The 18,254-nt window shown below is 39.9% G+C and overlaps 1 protein-coding gene across 1 annotated transcript in view; it reads left to right on the forward strand.

Moving 5' to 3' along the window:
• The first annotated feature begins 7,422 nt into the window (after window positions 1-7,422).
• LOC131248600 (CDPK-related kinase 6-like) overlaps window positions 7,423-18,254 on the forward strand; it is a 54,566-nt gene continuing 43,734 nt past the window's right edge. The window contains exon 1 of the mRNA XM_058248952.1: window positions 7,423-7,613. The gene's annotated coding sequence lies outside the window, so the exon portion shown is untranslated. The remainder of the gene's footprint in view (window positions 7,614-18,254) is intronic.

The raw sequence follows: 18,254 nt of genomic DNA on the forward strand, positions 1-18,254 counted from the left end.
TGTGGGTACAATACAGGCAAAGTGGGCCCCACTTATAGGTGATTTGGATGGAATACATACCTTGTGGTGGGGTCCATTCAAGTGGGCCACACAACCTCCTTATCATTACACATAAAGAAAAAAAGAGAGGGAGAGAGAGAGATAGAGATTGGGACACGCGTGATGGAGGAACCCCGGCACTATAGGCCCTCCCTTGCACTAAATCATACATCAAGTGGGTCCCATTACATGTGGGTCCATGAAATCGAAATCCAACGGTGGAGATCCCTTCTCCACTAAAATAGACGGTCTAGATGACCCTAAGTATGCAAGAAAAATAAATATCATGATGGGGTCCATGGAGAATGGCCCCATCATGGAATGATCATGATGATCCAAGTGAGCCATCGGCCACATCTTAGGGTCCAAAGTGAGATCTAAACCATTGATCGGTTGGCCTCACTTGGCCCATCTTAAAAACATTAAAAACTACCCTATCAAAGCACCCACCACTTGATCTTCTTGCTCCCTTAGCTTCCTTAGATCCTTGTGCTTCTCTTTGATGGAGGAAGATGAGAAATGGATGGCTAGGATGGGAGATCTAGGGATGGAAAGGTGGGTCACACTTGAAGCTTGGAAGAGTTGGAGAGCTCATACGTATGGAATTTTTTTTTGCTTAGGGAGAGTTTGAAAATGAGAGAGAGACTTGTAAAGGGAGAGAGAGAGAGGGAGTGATGGGTGATGGAGTGATGGATGTGGTGGTGACGGGTGTAAGAGGCTCCTTTTTGACTTTTGTGGCAAAAGTTGTAAGAAAAGCATGGGTTGTAAGAAACTTTTTGACTTTTGGGGTTGCTTGGGAAATGGTGAAAGGTGATGTGTACTTGACATGATGGGATTGATGGGTTGATTGATTGATGTGACACCTTATAGAGATTCCCTCGGAATTCGCACGTGCGGCGTTTTCCTCGCACCGAACGCTGGCCCACATCTCCCGACCAGGGTATCGCCTCGGCGGTTAAGGGCCGAAGGTTGCCGGAATTCGACCGGGAAGACCACGGAAGCCTATGTAACGGTACGGTCTAGGATACGGGGCTAACAACATAGATGAATTAAGAAAAGTATTTCAATCGCATAATCAAGTCCAATCATAAACACTTCGAATTTAACATGAAAAAAATCTTTGTGGAAAAAAACCATGGCACAAAGCGAAAATTATGCACTATAAAAGTAAAAATTATAAGAGATAAAGATTACCCAATTCGGACAAGCCTCGAATAACTCTTACAAGCCTTTAAAACCCTTTGGAACGAATTAGAAAGCTTTGAGATACACCTTATTCCTGATTACACCCATATATGTAGCATCTATGAGAATCACAATCAAAATAGGAAACAAATCCCACACTTACGCAACTCTGCGTAACTCTGAGCAATCATTCGATGACACCTTAAATGGCATTGACAAACTATCATTGGTATTAAACATTTTCGATGTCATCAAACTAAACACCAAAATGTTCCAGCGATAAAACATGAAATTTTCAAATTTTCTAATGACATCGAGCAAACTTTGATGGCATCGAATTGTTAACGACAGACTTGTTGATTTTCATATTTTAAGACATCAACAACAATCTCCACCATGTCTTCAATCTAAAATATTCATAGCTCATTTTTTTTCATCTCTAACTTCGCCTTGCATCATAGCTCCACCATTACTTCTTGTGCACACTTTGTCTTCATTTATGCCTTAGCTAAGCCCAGAGAAGTTACACATAATTTGAATTTCTATGGGAACTACTTTAGTGAGCATGTTAGCCGGATTCATGCTCGTGTGAATTTTCTCTAGAGTCACGTCTCTTTCCTCAAGTACCTATGAGATAAAATGGTGATGCACATCAATATGTTTAGTATATGAGTGATAAACAAAGTTTTTAGCCAAATTGATCGCTCTTTTGCTGTCACAATTAACCGATATGTTCTCTTAATAAAGTTCCAACCGATTTATCGTCTCCCTCAACCAACACCTTCCTTGAATGCCTCTGTCGCTGCCATATACTTAGCTTTGTTTGTGGAAAGAGCCACTACAGATTGAAGCTTCGACATCTAACTGATTGTTCCACCCGCTAACACAAACGAGTAACCAAAAGTCGACCTTCTAGTATCCACATTGCTCGTGTAATCTGAATCCACATAACATACTGACTTGGCCCCTGATTTCTCAAAAGATAAGACATAGTCATGCATATCTCGAATGTATCGAAGTAGCCATTTAAATATTTCACAATATTGCTTCCCGGGGTTAGACATGTATCTGCTAACAATACCCACCACATGTAAAATATTCAGTCTCGTACAGACCATGGCATATATCAAGCTGCCAACTGCACTCGAATAAGGCACACACGACATCTCCTGCTTTTTTTTATCGGTTTTAAGAAATTATTCAAAAGAAAGCTTAAAATGAGACGTGTGAAGAATGCTTACCGGCTTTGCCCTATCCATCCCATATTTTACCAATACCTTCTTAAGGTATTTCTTCTGAGATAATTAAAGTCTGCTCATTTTTCTATCTTTGTATATATCAATGCCGAGAACTCTCTTTGTAGCTTATAGATCTTTCATCTCGAATGTCCCTGATAATTGAGTCTTCAGTAAGTCAATCTCAGACATGTTGTAACTGGCGATAAGCATGTCATCGACGTACAATACCAGAATAATGAATTTCTCATCATTAGTGTCTTGTAATAGACACAATGATCATATTCACTCATTGTAAACCTCTGAATCATGATAAAAGAATCAAAGTTTTTATACCACTGTCTAGGTGACTGTTTCAAGTTGTAGAATGACCTTTTTAGCCTGTAAACCTTGTTCTCTACCCTTTTTATTTCGAAGTCTTCTGCTTGCTTCATATAGAACTACTCTTTCAATTCCCCATGCAGGAAGACAGTCTTCACATTTATTTTCTCCAGCTTAAGATTGTATTGGGCAACCATTTTCAACACGAATATGATAAATACTTACTTTACCACAAGCGTGAATATCTCAATGAAGTTGACATATTTCCTCTAAACGTATCCCTTCGCTACCAACCTTGTATTGTACCTATCTTGTTTCTTCTGGAAGATCCACTTGCACTTGATCGCTTTTTGGCCAACGAGAAGCTCCACCAACTCGTACGTCTTATTTTTGTATAATGAGTCCATCTCATCATCCATCGCGGCCTTCCACTTTTCGACATCTGGCTTATCAAGAGCCTCCTGAATAGTAGACGGGTCCCTCTCATCTGTAATGAAGGCAAACACGATCTTAAAGTCATCCCTATATCTCGCTGGTAACCTGTGATCCGCGGTGGATTCCTTTTTACAAGTAGTTGCTCCACCCGCTCCTATACCTCTATCTACATCTTTGTCTCAGCCTGAACATCCACCACTAAAATTTTCGGTTCCTCATACTCTTCCTTACGGAGCAAGGATCATTCATCGAATTTGACGCATAACTAATGATGATTTTCCGTGTGATCCGATTATACAACCTGTACCCCTTCACACCATCACTATAGCTAACAAATATGTATTTCTTTGTTCTTTAGTTCAACTTATCTTTCTCAATTGATGGTACATGAGAGTAAGCATCACAACCAAAAACGCGTAGCCTTCAGTAGTCTACTTGCTGACCACTCCACACTTCATCTGGAATCTCACAATCAATGGCCGTAAAAGGGGACTGATTCACCAAGTCACAAGCTGTGTTAACGACTTCAGTCCACAGGTCCTTACCCAACCTAGCATTACTGATCATACATCAGGCTATCTCCAAGAGATTCCGATTCATCTGCTCAGTCACACCATTATGCTCAAGTGTGTGGCGTACTGTGTTGTGCTTCATGATTCCTTTATCATTGCGGTATTGATTAAATTCCTTAGAAGTGAATTCTCCACCATTATTTGTCCTCAACACTTTCACCTTTCGCCATGACTATTTTTCCACCACTGCCTTCTGCTGCTTAAAGTTGGTGAAAACATCAGATTTATTTTTCATAAAATAAACCCATACCTTCCTGAAATAGTTGTCAATGAACGTGACGAACCATGATGACCATCCACCAGAAACCACAAATGACGACTCTCATACATTGAATGCACATAATCAAGAACACCTTTACATACATGTTTTCTAGATTTAAAAGATAACCTTAAATGTTTATCATATATACAATGCTCATATATATTTAAATCAAAACTTTTAAAAGCTAGAATTAAATAACGGTCAGAAAGTACCTTCATGCCCCGCTCGCTCATATGGGCCAAGCGTGAATGTCACATAAGTGCATATGTGGAATTCGTTACAGACATTGTAGCTCCACTCGATGAAGTACTCCCGATCAACCTGTAACGGTATCCGTTCCTCTGTGCCTTCATGACAACGAGTGCTTCCTTTGAAACTTTAATGACACAATCAAAGCCGGTGAATTTCCACCCAAGCGCATTGAGTGCTCCAAGAGATCAATTTTTTTCTCATATCAGGAATGTGTCTCACCTCAGTCAAAGTGTACTCTATGCCATAAAAAATCTTGATACGTACTTATCTAAAACCACAACATTATAAGTGTTATCATTGCCCATAGATACCTGGCCACCATCGCACTCTCTGTAGCTGGTGGACCAACTTCGATGAGGAGTCATGTGATATGATGCCCCTGTATCCAAAATCCACTCGTCCTTACGTTCATCGTATAAGTGTCTAATTATGGACACTAATAGCACATCATAACCACTCATACCTACATCAAACTCTGTAGTGTTGGCCTCCATGGAAGAAGCCTTTGAGTTCTTTTTCTTAGCTTTAAGATTTGTACAATTCTTCTTCATGTGTCCAGACATCCCACAGTTTTAACACTTCAACTTTTCTTTGCCAATAGTTGGATTTGGACATCGATTGAAAAGATTCACCATCCCGATCAGATTTTGCCCCCTTGTAACCAATGCATCAGTAGAGGCTCCCACATCACCTCTTTTATTTTTCATCGCCTTTCCCTGAAGAACTGAGATAACGATATCGACGCTAATGGTTAATCTACTGATGCACAATGAGTCATTGAATGACTCATACGAAGCCGTGAGAGAATTTAACAGGATACATACTTGATCCTCATCTTTCATCATTTCTTCTACATCCGGTAATTTACAAATAATCTTATTAAAGTTACTAATGTGAGGCTTAACATCAGCCCTCTCTACCATCTTCAAATCGAATAAATGAAGCTTCAACTATAGGCAATTCTCAAGAGATTTCTTTGCATAGATGTTCTTTAATTTTGCTCATGTACTTGCTGCAGTTTTCTCTTTCATGACATTGTAGAGGAGCTCATCCGTTAGGCACAATTGGATAGACGTTCTCGCTTTCTTATCCATCTTATTCCATTCTTTATCTGTCATAAATTATGACCACTTATCAAGGAGTACATCTTCCAATACCTGTTGAAGTATGTGACCGGTCATCTTGACTTTCCATAGTTCAAATTTATTTTTTCCGGAATATTTCTCAACATCAAACTTAGGATTAGAAGCCATTGATGCTATGCTTTCAGATTCAAATTGCGTTCTAACGTTTATCTCTGATGCCACTTGTTGGGGGACCGTGGAAGTACATAGAGATGAATTAAGGAAAGTATTCCAATCACACAATTAAGTCCAATCACAAACAATCCGAATTTAATGTGAAAAAAACCCTTATAGGAAAAAAACTACGGCACAAAGCGACAATTATACACTATGAAAGCAGAATTTACAAGAGATAAAGATTACTTAATTTGAACAAGCCTCTAATCACCCTTACAAGCCCATTAAACCCTTTTAGAACGAATTAGAAAGCTCTGAGATACACCCTATTCCCAATTACACACATATATATAACATTTATGAGAATCACAATCGAAATAGGAAACAAATCCCACGCTTACGCAACTTTACACGATTGTTCGATGGCATTGACAGATTATTGATGGCATCAAACATCTTCGATGTCATTGAAGTAAACACCAAAACGTTACAGTTATAAAACATGAATTTTTCGAATTTTTTCCGATGGCATTGAGCAGCCTTCGATGGCATCGAACTGTCATCGATATACCTGTTGATTTTCAGATTTTAAGACATCAATAACATATTTATCTTTTTATTTTCTTTAATTATTTTTTACTCTATCGATTGTAATGAGTATCATTAATCAATTAATAAAATTGGCATTATTTTAGTAGTTTTTTGTTTATTTATTCATTTTTGTTATTTGAGAAATATATTGCCTGTAATTATTGGTGAAAGAAAAGTCCCGAACATAAAGAAATTCTCTAATCTATACTCTTATATTAATTGGCTTATCATTGGCACAATCGGTGGTCGAGAGGGCGGCTAAATTTCCAAATATGGTTTTAATAGCTGCATCTCATCGTGGGGGCACTGGCATTCAATTAAACAATGAGTAAGGTACAACTCAGGCATGTCCACACTTTCTTACTGAACATGCAACAAGAATACATGATCTTGCTCACACGTGTAACCTTGTATTTGATTGACACAAGTAGTCACCCTATAATCAATAGCTAAAGCAGGTAAGCCATATATTCATTCATCTTTTAACAAGTTCTTTTTTACTTTACAGTAAAAACAAACTTTCCTCGATCATAGCAGGGATAATTTCATTCGTGCAGTACGAAAGCAGATGGAATTCAATTAAATGACAAAAATATTTCCGGACAATTTAGGGTAGTGATGCAGATGGGGAGGTCTGCTCGGGTGTGGACAAAAGTAAAATACCACTAAGAAAAGAGAGCATGAAAATTTCAATAGCTCGCATCCAACGCTAAAAATCAAAGGTTAGGATACCAATGAAGCGCGGTATTTTAGAATCGTTCATTTATGACACTAATGAGAATATTGACGGTTGAAATCTTGGGACCATTTTCAATATATTGCCCGTGAGTGGCGACACACGCTGCTGCTTGAATCGCGACGGAGGCAAAATAAACTCAAGAAAAGCAGCCAACCAGTCTCCCGCCACGCCAAAATCTTCTTCACCCGAAACTCTCTCGTCAACAATCGCTGCATCGAGCTTCTCAAACCTCGAATACATCCGGCGCAGCTTCCATTCCTCTCTCTTTGGTTTCTTGAGTGCCCCGCTGTACCACCAAAATTCTCGTACTCGCTCACATTCCGTCTTAACTAACTCTCGCGCCTCAACTCTGCTACTTTCGAAACCCTCCCCGATTCAAATATCAAAAGATCGTCGATGTTTTCCCACTAATCGATCTCAACCCGAGCGGTGGGCCTTGGCGACCCCCGCCGGTTCTTCCGCCGGCCGTTCCCGCCACCGTCGCCGGCCAAGCACATCAAGGTGTCGTTAGCCAAGCAGCAGGGCCCACTGAAGCCCAAGGAGGGCCTGATCCCGGAAGAAGGGATGGAGGCAGAGCGGCAACTCGATAAGAGCTTCGTTTCCAGGAAGAATTTCAGGGCAAAGTACTAGCTGGGGAAGGAAGTTGGGCGGGGGGCATACATGTTCGGCCAGGGCGAAGAAAGGGGAGATCAAGGGCCAGCTCATTGCTGTCAAGATCATCTCCAAAGCTCAGGTGCAGTGGTATGTCTTTTCGGAATTCTGTTTCATTCGTTTTCTCTGATAATCTCTAGCTCTTATTGATAGAAGCTATATTTCAGCTTAGGGAATTCAGTAGTACATTTGAATTGAATCAGTATACTTCTTTTCGTTTTTTAAATGTGTAAGAGGAATTGTAGTTTATACAAAATGTAACTGAATTCCGCGACGGATTGTGTTTCTTGATTGTTCTAGGCAGTTTCTGCAATGTTGGCATTTGGGAATGCTTGATTGAATGGGGAATTATTGCACTGCTTTTCAATTCTGGCAATTTGGGCTCATGGTTTGGTAATCCAGGCCATTGAAATGCTGAGTCCCATAGTGGATGGAGCAAGCCCCAAAAATCTCCCAGTGATCAATATTGGGACCCTGTTTTAGTTGAATGTGGACTGTTGTCTCTTATTAGCTATTTATCTGTAGGCGAAAATCAGAAGCTTAATATTGTCCTATGGGGGGAATTTTGACACAGAGTCAGTTCATAGTGGGACACAACACACCATTGGTCTGGATTACCAAAGCAGGGCCCCACTTGTTAGAATTGAAAAACCCATGTTTGATGTCCAAAGATGTAATCATGTGTCATATACTTAATGAATTTGCCACAGTTGTTGGAGTTGTTTTCCTAAATTAGCCATAGGTGAACCCAAGAATGGAAACTGCAACAAACTATGACAATGTACCATTTTAGAACATGGATTCCCTACTTTTATTGTAGTTGTTGGATAAGTAGTTCTACATTTTATGGTGTTCTAGGAAATCCAATTTGAGCCAGTCCACCATCTGTTAGTTCAAGTTATGGGGCTCATTAGCTAAGTTTCATGGGCTCACTAAAAAGCTATCCAAATGCTTTCTTTTGGTCTTCTGTTCAAATCTTCTCTAATTGGTATTTTCTTCACTTCTGGCAAGCGGAATTATGGTTGGATTTAGGGTCTATGGATCATGAAATTTGACAGATTTGCGTGAAATAGAAATAATGAATTGGGGTGACTTAAGAACAGAGCCCGCTGGATTTAAGGGGTTCGACTTTGCAAATTGAACTTGTTGGGTTCTCATCATGGACAAGTTCAATTTGCTCCATTGTTTGTTTTACAACTTCAGTTTCCAAACAGGTAGAACTTTGCCTTTTCTAAATAAATAATTGACAGAGCTTTGTACAGGGACTGGATCCAGTGCCTCTGGATGCATGGCAGGTACCTGGCCTCCATGTCATTGCTGCACACATGGACTAGATTGAAACCATTCATTTGTAAAGTCAAATGGTGAATTGGCCTCTATTTGGATGATCATAACCCTTTTATCAGTGGCATACAAATGGACGCTAAAAGGTCAAAAATCAGCAATGGCTTACATTCAATGAGAAAAAAGTTTGTTTATTATTTGGTTGGGATAGCCCAAGCAAAGCAATTTTTTAAATCTGTAACCAATCAATGATGGAGCTTGCAGGATGCATTGTTTGGATCAGCATGTACAAGTGCTATTGGAATCAAGGTATTCCATAATGGTAAGGGTGGCCATAACGGCCACCGCCGTTACCTTGACGATACGGGTTGTAACCAAAATATAATCGCATAAGCCATCAGCCTGGGCTGATCACTTATGCTAGCGCATAATCGTAAAAAAAGATAAAAATTAGAAAAAAATTCTAAAAAATTAAGAAAAACTGTCTAATTACTACAAGTGATTGAATTGGGTTTACTTACCTATTTCATTGTAGTTTGGCTATTAGGCCATTTATATGTTGAATTATATTATATTATATTATATATAACAAAACAAATTTAAATAATCAACAAGTTACACGAAGAAAGAATTAATTATTGAAAATTGGAAACATAGAAATTTTATTGATAACTTGAATCTTGATGAGTTGATGCATGCAATACAAGTTACAAGTTACAACCTATTACAATTTACAAGAAATTTAATTGTTGGCCATTTTGCCATGGATGCGGTTATGCCATGGCATAACCATCGCATACTTGAGTATGCCATGGCATACTTCCTACATGGATATGCAACCATGGCATAAGTGATTTGAGCCAGTGTATGTGATTGTGCGATCGCACATGACAACACTTGTTGTAATGTCTATTATGGCCCCTGTAACGACCATTACGGTCTTTTCTTCCTTCTTTTTTTCTTTTTTTTGAAAAATATGTATCAAAGAGCCTGTATCGGGCCCGTAATGGACCGTTACAGCCTTTACGGGGACGTAACGAGCCATTATGGAGGTTGTAACGGCATTTATGACTCATTTTTTTCCCGTAACGGCCGTCACAGCCTTTACGACCACGTATGCCACCATTACTTTCATGTAATAGCCTTTACAACCACGTATGCCACTGTTACTTTTACGTAATGGGCTTTACGGCACACCTTGGTTGGAATTGTGCCCTCGAAAACCAATATGAACCCAATCCACTGGCATGTGTATGTGATGATGATGATCTCAATCGTCGATCATGATAACCAAGTGTCCTAGGTGGATTGATTGTTATGCCTTAGTTAATGTGGTGCACCTTAAACATGCATGAATATGGGAGAAGTAGAGTGACTCCTTTGGTTGTTCTTTGGAACTCGAGATTGGACATAACGATCATTGACTAAGAGAAAGTTGTGGTCCATGGATCTCAATACCCTTTATCCTATGACCATCACAGGTTTTAGGACAAACCTGTGGTCATCATATGATAAAAAATATAGTCATCCTGTGTTAGGGAACTTGGTTAGGATGGAAAGTCTCCACCATTGAGCACGACTTGGTGTTGGTATGCCTCACCCTAGCCCACACTGGAGTGTGAGTATGCCATGGATATAGGCTCTTGTTGGACCTATTGGGCACTTGCGTTGGAGTATCGAGATCAAGTCACAAGTTGGGGGCCTATTTGCCTGGACTATGTCACACTAGATGATACATTGGAACTTGATTAACCCTTAGACTTAAGGATGTGTGAGGGTCAGGATCTTGATTGAATGTTTTTTAGCTCCCTTTACAAGGTGATGTGGCCAATAAAAATGGGTGTGGCTAAGTGCATCTGTGAGGGTTTGTTGATCCTTGAATGAGCTAATAAGGCCTTGTTTGGATTCATGGAAAGTATGGGAAAGGAAACCACATTTCTTGAGAATTGTTGTTTCCAAGAAAGCGTGGGAAAGGAAATACTAATTCTAATGTTTGTTTTTTAATAGATTTTTCACGAGAAAATTCATGTTGTTTCCAAATGAGATGTTTGGCAAAATAAAATTTTCCTGACAATTTTTTCTAGGTAGTAATGTTAGCTTATTATCCCCTTGTGATAATGCCTCAATCATCTTTCATACTTGGTTTGATAGGTGGTCTAGTGATCCCATAAACCCTTTTGTTATCTTCTTCTTTTTCTTCTCAGGAACTTGTCACCATGATTGTGGCCCAGGTGAAGCTCTAGTAGGCACTTTTGAGTAGGAAGTATTCGGGTAACCTTTTGGAGTATTAGACATAGAATGAGTTTGTTCTTCATCAAAAGAGTGGTTGTAAGCTTCCTCATCATTGACATTTGGGCTTAGTGGTGAGCATTGCTCAAAGGCAGTGAAAGAAAAGCTTCCATCAGCCTGAACATTGCCAATGACCTTAGCCAACTCGTCGATGATGTGAATTCGCTTGTTTTAGAAGTTCTTTGCATAAGGATGTGACAGCAAAAATTTAGATATTAGAATTGCATAAGCATGCATAAAATAAATGAGATCAATTTATATATTAATTATTTACCTTTATATATTATTTCCATTCCTCATCAATTGCTATTACTCTTTTCATGCTTTCATCCCCCCTAAACTACTAGCATTTATCAGATCTTTCAAACACTTGAAATGACCTTTTAATGTCCTCAGTCTATTCTTGATGTTATCCACAGATAGATCTAGGCTTGTTCAATCAGTAAATTCATTTTCTACATTTACCACTGCCTCTTTCTTTATACCATTATCCGCTTTGTGACCCAATCGGACTTAGACAAATAGTAGCTCAATGAGGATTGCATCTATCTGAAAAGTCCAAATAATATATTTAGATTTGGTTTTCCCAAGTGTAACGTTCTTTCTGTTACCATCTTCCATTTCTAATAGAAGAGAAAAAATATATTTATATACTTATAACAATTTGATCACATGTAATCACACGATGCATCGCTAAATGAAAGAAAGACAACGTTAAAAAATGGCTTGAAACCAAATCCATTTCAAAGAATACATGTGTACATAAAATGCATAATAAAGTATAAAAAGTTTAGCATATATAATTGCAAATCACCTTTGGCATAAAATTTACATAACAAGCTGTGTTTAGGATACAATAAAATAAACTTCAAGTAGGCGGGTGTTCATCATTGTACATTCTCTTTGCTAATTCATCTCTCATTCTTGCCAATCATCCATTTCTCTTTGAGCAGTTGTTTGAAATACCCGATATTGTGATTCATCAGCATTGTCAACTTCATTGACCGATTGAATAATATCATCATTGATGACTTCAAAATCCAGTTCATCACCTCCCATTCTTTGTATGGAGTGGTGAAGTATGCAACGAGTTAATACAATCAGAACTTGTGTCCTTATCTTATACGATGGTGATGACTTCAATATAGGGAAACATGCTTTTAACACGTCAAAAAGAGCATTCAATGGCACAATGTAAAGATGAATGTTGATAATTGAATAGCTCCTTTTTATTTCGAGGAGTTAGCCTTGTTTTGTACTTATTTAGATGGTAGCACACTCCACATTAAGGAGCCACAGAACCAAGAATGTTTGCATAACCAGCGTTAACAACATAATATTTTCCCGCATCACGAGGTAACCACAACTTATGAATGATGATCAAACTTTATACTAAGACAAAAAGTGATTGTTATTTTTAATTAATCCTTACCAATGGGGATAATAAGTTTATCTTCTTTAGTGAATGATGATTGCAATACGTTTGCGTTAGATGTTGAACGTTCCCACCCAACAAGTACAAAAAAAATTTTTAAGTCAAAGAAGCAGGTTGGCCGGTACTAATGTAGCGATGTGAGTCCCATTTATTGCACCAACACAATATTAGAATTTTATAAGGAGTTACATACAAATAACAATATGTTTTGTTTTCAGTATATAATGAAGTCGTATATCACTTATTTCAAAATAGGGACTCCAACTATAATTAGATGTTATCCTTGAGATGTCTGCGAGCTGATTGGCTTTAGAAAATGTTGGTGAAGAGCTATTACTGCTTTCAATACTCATGAAAAATGCCGACTAATGGTTTAACCCGACCGGGTAAATCGGTAACCAATAACTCAATTTCTTAGGGGTCATTTGGCATCATGGATTTGGGGGGATTTCAAATCCCCTGGGTTGTTTGGCACTGTAAAGTAACTGGGGGTTTCAAACCTAGGGGTTTCAAATCCCCTCAATTTGGATTACATCTAAAATTGTTCCAAGAGTTGCATGTGTAACATTTGTGTCACTAGATTATTAATCTATTGGACACATGACCCACTAATGATATCCTAAAATAATTAGATTATCAATTGCATCACTATAATTACTTTAATATGATGATCAACACCGTCCAAACATTGTCCATGTAAATCAACGGTTAAAAATCGTTGGTGATGCAGGACATGAAAATTTAAACATGGTATGCGAGATTCCAGGCTTTAGATCATACTACAAAACAATCACACAAAATTCCGCATCCCACATAAAGTCAAGCACTCAATAAAGGGGAATCTATGTGGTTCCAGGCCTACACATGCTAGGGCTGGATCAATTAAAATTATAGACTAAATAATACTTAAAGGAGAGTAGATTCACCCACACATGCATATGAATAATTTCCCCAATCCAAGGGATTCACAAGTTCAACTCGGGAAATCCTAGGGTTAGAAAAAAGGCAAAGAAATTAGGAGTTTAAGACAATCTAGGGTTAGGGTTAGAGAAATCAGGTAAGAGAGGAGTGAAAGAGAGGAGAGAGTGAACCTGAAGGCTGCTTGCGCGTGTGGACAGCAGGCCATGCCTGATGCACGTGCGTGGGGCCCACGAACCCAAAAACCCACTCCATGGGGCTGGTCGGCTAGGGTTGGACTATAAACCCCCTAAGTTTCGGTCCGATCTAACGTACGGTCCGTGCGTGGTGCTCCACTGAAGTTTCAACCCTCCTGCAGGGCCAGATTTCGGAAATCTGCTGTAGGGAAGAAACGGTTGCAAAATAACGATGGATTTGTAGGTGGAATGACTGTATGAGAAGAAGAATATGGATGGTAGAAGGTGAGGGCGAATCGGGATGGGTGTGATGCAGGACATAAAATTCAAATATGATATGCAAGATTTCAGGCCTTAGATCACACTAGTTCAGAAACAATTACACAAAATTCCATATCCCACACAAAAGTTCAAACATTTAATCAAGGGGAATCTATGCGGGTTTAGGCCTACACGTGTTAGGGCTGGATCAATAAAATTTATAGACCAAACTATACTCAAACGGAAGTAAATTCATCCGCACATGCACAGAAAGATGTCCCCCAATCTAAGGGATTCACAGGTTTCATTTCAGAGAACCCTAGGGTTAGGTAAAATGGGCAAATAAATTGGAATTAATGCAATCTAGGGTTAGGGTTAGGGAAAGTAAGTAAGAGAGGAATGAAAGAGGGGAAAAATTGGACCTGAAGACAGTCCACGCGTGTGGACAGCGGGTCAGACCTGACGTGCGTGCGCAGGGGCCTTTACGCATGTGCGTGGGGGCCACGAACCCGGAAGGTGACTCCTTGAGTCTGGTCGGCCAGGGGTGGACTCCAAAAACCCGAATTTTAGCTTGATCCGATGCATAGTTTGTGCGTAGTGCTCCAGCAAAGTTTCAGCCCTCCTGCAGGGCCAGATTCTGAAAATCTGCTGTAGAGAGAAAAACGCCTGCAATAGAGGATGGATTTGAAGCATAGATGGCTGTAGGAGAAGAAAAATATGGATGGTAGAAGGTCGGGGCGATTTGGGATAGGTGTGGCTTCGCACCACGGTAGTTAGTCCTTCGAGGAAGGGAGGGTTTCACACCCAATTGAATCTCCACAACTCAGAAATTTAGAGGAGCAGAAAAACGCAGCAATTTTATTAATCTTCATTGAGAAAAAAGATTACAAGGGGTGTCTATTTATAATAAAATCATATACCCCCAAACTCGCGCCATGTGCGCAACCTATTACTTGGCGACGAAGTAAAAAAAAAAACAACTAATCAAAACAATCTAAACTACCCATGATATTCTTAATAACAATAAACAAAACCTAAATTACTAGATTAATTAGAATAGTGGGCCACGATCATGAGAATCTACAGTGTAATTCACATGACTATTGGGCCCACTCCAACGAACCAAAACGCAACCCTCTAACTAGGAGTCCCTCCTTGAACGTCGTCATTGATCCAGATCAATGGTGGGGCCCTCCTCCTTGCGTATGTGCGTAGGGAGGCGTGCATGTGCGCAAGATGTCCCTATCAATTCTCCCCGGTTGCGAAGGTTTTGCCATTGGCGAAACAAAACTCCTGGACCGCTCCGAGATGTAAGGATCAAGTCTTTAAAGCTCCTTCTCAGCGAACCACGTACCGTCTGAAGCTAGGTGTGACTTCCACTTGAATAAGAACTTCTGAAACTCGCCGTCCGACCTGGATATTATCAGATAGTCCAGAATATCCGCTATCTCCTCTTTGGGTGTGGGAAGGGTAAGTATGAGAGGTAGACGCTAGGGAGATGGGTCAAGAGGGGGCTATGGATTAAGGGAAAGGTTTGGGGAATCAGGATGGTTAGGTGACAGGTTGGACAATGTATCAGTGGACCCCTGAAATGCAACTAGATCCTCCACATTGAATGTGGAACTAATTCCTATGGAAGGTGGAAGATCTACCACATACGCATTGAGAACGTTTTGTTTTATAATTTTGAATGGTCCAGTGCTACACGCGTGTAATTTACGAACGGCTCCATGAGGGTACTGCTATGGCCTGATGCGACTATCATAGAGTCCCTTACATTGAATTCCTTGAAACGTTTATGTTGGTCTGCAAAAAGTGTGTAATGTTCATTACTAGTCATGATCTTCTGCTTGATTTATTGATGTCATGAATGAATGTGATGCGCAAAAGACTCTGCAGACTCTGACGGCCTATGAAACAGTGACATAGGGACAAGATCAATAGGTTTCTTAGGTTTATAACTAGTAACGACTTCAAAAGGACTTAGACTTGTGGACCTATTGATAGAACTATTAAACGTAAACTCGGCTATAGGTAGTACGGTGTCCCATGTCCTGGTGTGCTGTATATCCCTCATGGGGGGAACTCATTCGATAGATCATTAGGAAAGATATCATGAAACTCATCTACTACTGGAATAGCCTCGGTGGGTAACTTTACACTAGCCTCTGGTGCACTCTCTCTAGCCACAAGGCTATATATGTTGTACCACTCAAAAAGGTGGTCCATGTCTGCCAACCAATCTTGAAAAACTTTAAGGTCCAAGTAACCATCAAACGTGGGGGCATCTACTCTAACTCCTTTGAGAAGTTGCGCATCGGGGTCATAGTGGTCTTGATATACCTCACGGAGTGGGTGCACGGGTGCGCGCCCATAACCAATTCCTTCGCCACCTCCATTCCTTGGTTTATCCTCCTGACCACCTGCCTGAGATTGGGCATCTTTCCCAATGGTGGGGTTTGCCCTGGCGGAGGTCCAGTGTTCGCAATATCGATACTATCGGCTGATATATCGGCCGATATTATCGGTATTACACTCTTGCGAAACGAAACCATTTGAAAGCTATTTCGGGAAAAAAAATAATCAAGAAATAGCTGTTATTGATCAATATATTGCTAAATATCGGCCGATATTCCTACATATCGCATGATATCACTAAAAATCATGCGGTATTATAGCTTTTAGTTTTTTTGCCGATAGCTACTGTAGCCACCTACCATAGTAAAAATTCGACAAAATTTGGGAAAAAAGGAGTAAAAATTTTTCAAGAGGGAGGATTTGGTACCTGAAAAGGGGTTGGATCTGATCGGAAGCTTCACTTGGTGGGCCATTCGAATTAGAGCTTCACGTCGTTTGAATCTCCTTTTCAAAAATGGAATCCCAAGCTTTCCGCATTCAAATGCCAATTTTCTTTGCGGGATTTGTGGAAATTTAGGGTTTCGGAATCCCGAAACCCTCTCCCTGCTCGGCTGCTACTTTCCCAAAAATAAAATGGCTTCGAGCATTCGAGCCTTTGAGTACTGCACACCACCGAGCTGACGTCACCAAGTTCTATGGGTCCCATCATGAGGTATGTGTTATATCCAGACCGTTCGTCCATTTGGCGAACTCTTCATAGGACTTGAGCCGAAAAATAAGGCAGCTCCAATGATCAAGTGGACCACACTGCAAACAACAGTGGTAGATTAAACTTCTACTATTGAAACCCTTTTGGGGGTCGCAGAAGTTTTGGATCAATATGATATTTATTTTTCCTCTTCATCTAGTTCTGTGTGACCTAATTAACAGATTGGATGTAAAATAAACGTTATGGTGGACCCTACGAATGTTTTAATGGTGAGAATCGGTCCCCCATTGCTATTTGTGATGTGGTCCACTTGAGCTTTGGATATGACTCATTTTTGGGTTCATGATCTAAAATGATCTCTCCAAATGCATGAACGGTGCAGATATAATAAATACATTATTGTGAGGCCACGTAACTTTGAAATGTTCGTACAACTTGAGCTCGAGTAGTGTCAGCGCTGGACAAGTATTTCCTGGCAAAGCCTTCTGCAGGAAGTTCCTGTGCTCAAAACCTTAGTGGGGCCTACTATGATGTTTTTGAGGAATCCACTCCGTCCATCCGTTTTGTGAGATCATTTTAGGACATGGGGTAAAAAATGAGCAGGATCTGATACTCAAGTGTGCCAAAAACGTGAGGATTGAACATCCACACTTGGAATATTCATGGGCCATATAAGTTTTGAACCAGACTAATATTTGTATTTTCAATTCATCCTAGTAGGAATGATGTTATGAACGGTACAGATGGCATGTTAACATCATTGTTGACCCCAAGGAGGTTTCAACGGTAGAAATTTTCCTACCCACCTTTTCCCACCTTTTCCTTTAGTGTGGCCCACTTTAGTCTTGGATCCTACTCATTTTTGCTCTCAAGTTCTAAAATGATCTCAAAATATGGATGGATTGGGTAGATTTCTTACAAACATTACAGTGCGCCCCACCTAGGTTTCGAGCGTAGGAACGTAGCAGGAATCTGCGTCCGACAGCGCTCCAGCGTGGTGGGAAACGGATGCATAGTCAGCAGTGTACTCCCTAAGCTCCGTGGGCCCACTATAATTCGTGTATTTTATCCACTCCATCCATCCATTTTACCAGATAATTTTATGGTTTTAACCTAAAAAATTAAGCATATCCAAATCTCAATTGGACCACACCATGGAAAACATTGCAAATTGAACGTCTACCATTAACAAATCTTTGGGGGCCAAAGAAGTTTTGGATCAGGATGATCTTTGTTTTTATTTTTCCCTTCATCCATGTCTTTGTGATCTTATGAACAAGTTAGATGAAAAATAAACATCA

Source organism: Magnolia sinica, chromosome 6, assembly GCF_029962835.1.
Source record: "Magnolia sinica isolate HGM2019 chromosome 6, MsV1, whole genome shotgun sequence".
Classification (NCBI taxonomy): domain Eukaryota; kingdom Viridiplantae; phylum Streptophyta; class Magnoliopsida; order Magnoliales; family Magnoliaceae; genus Magnolia; species Magnolia sinica.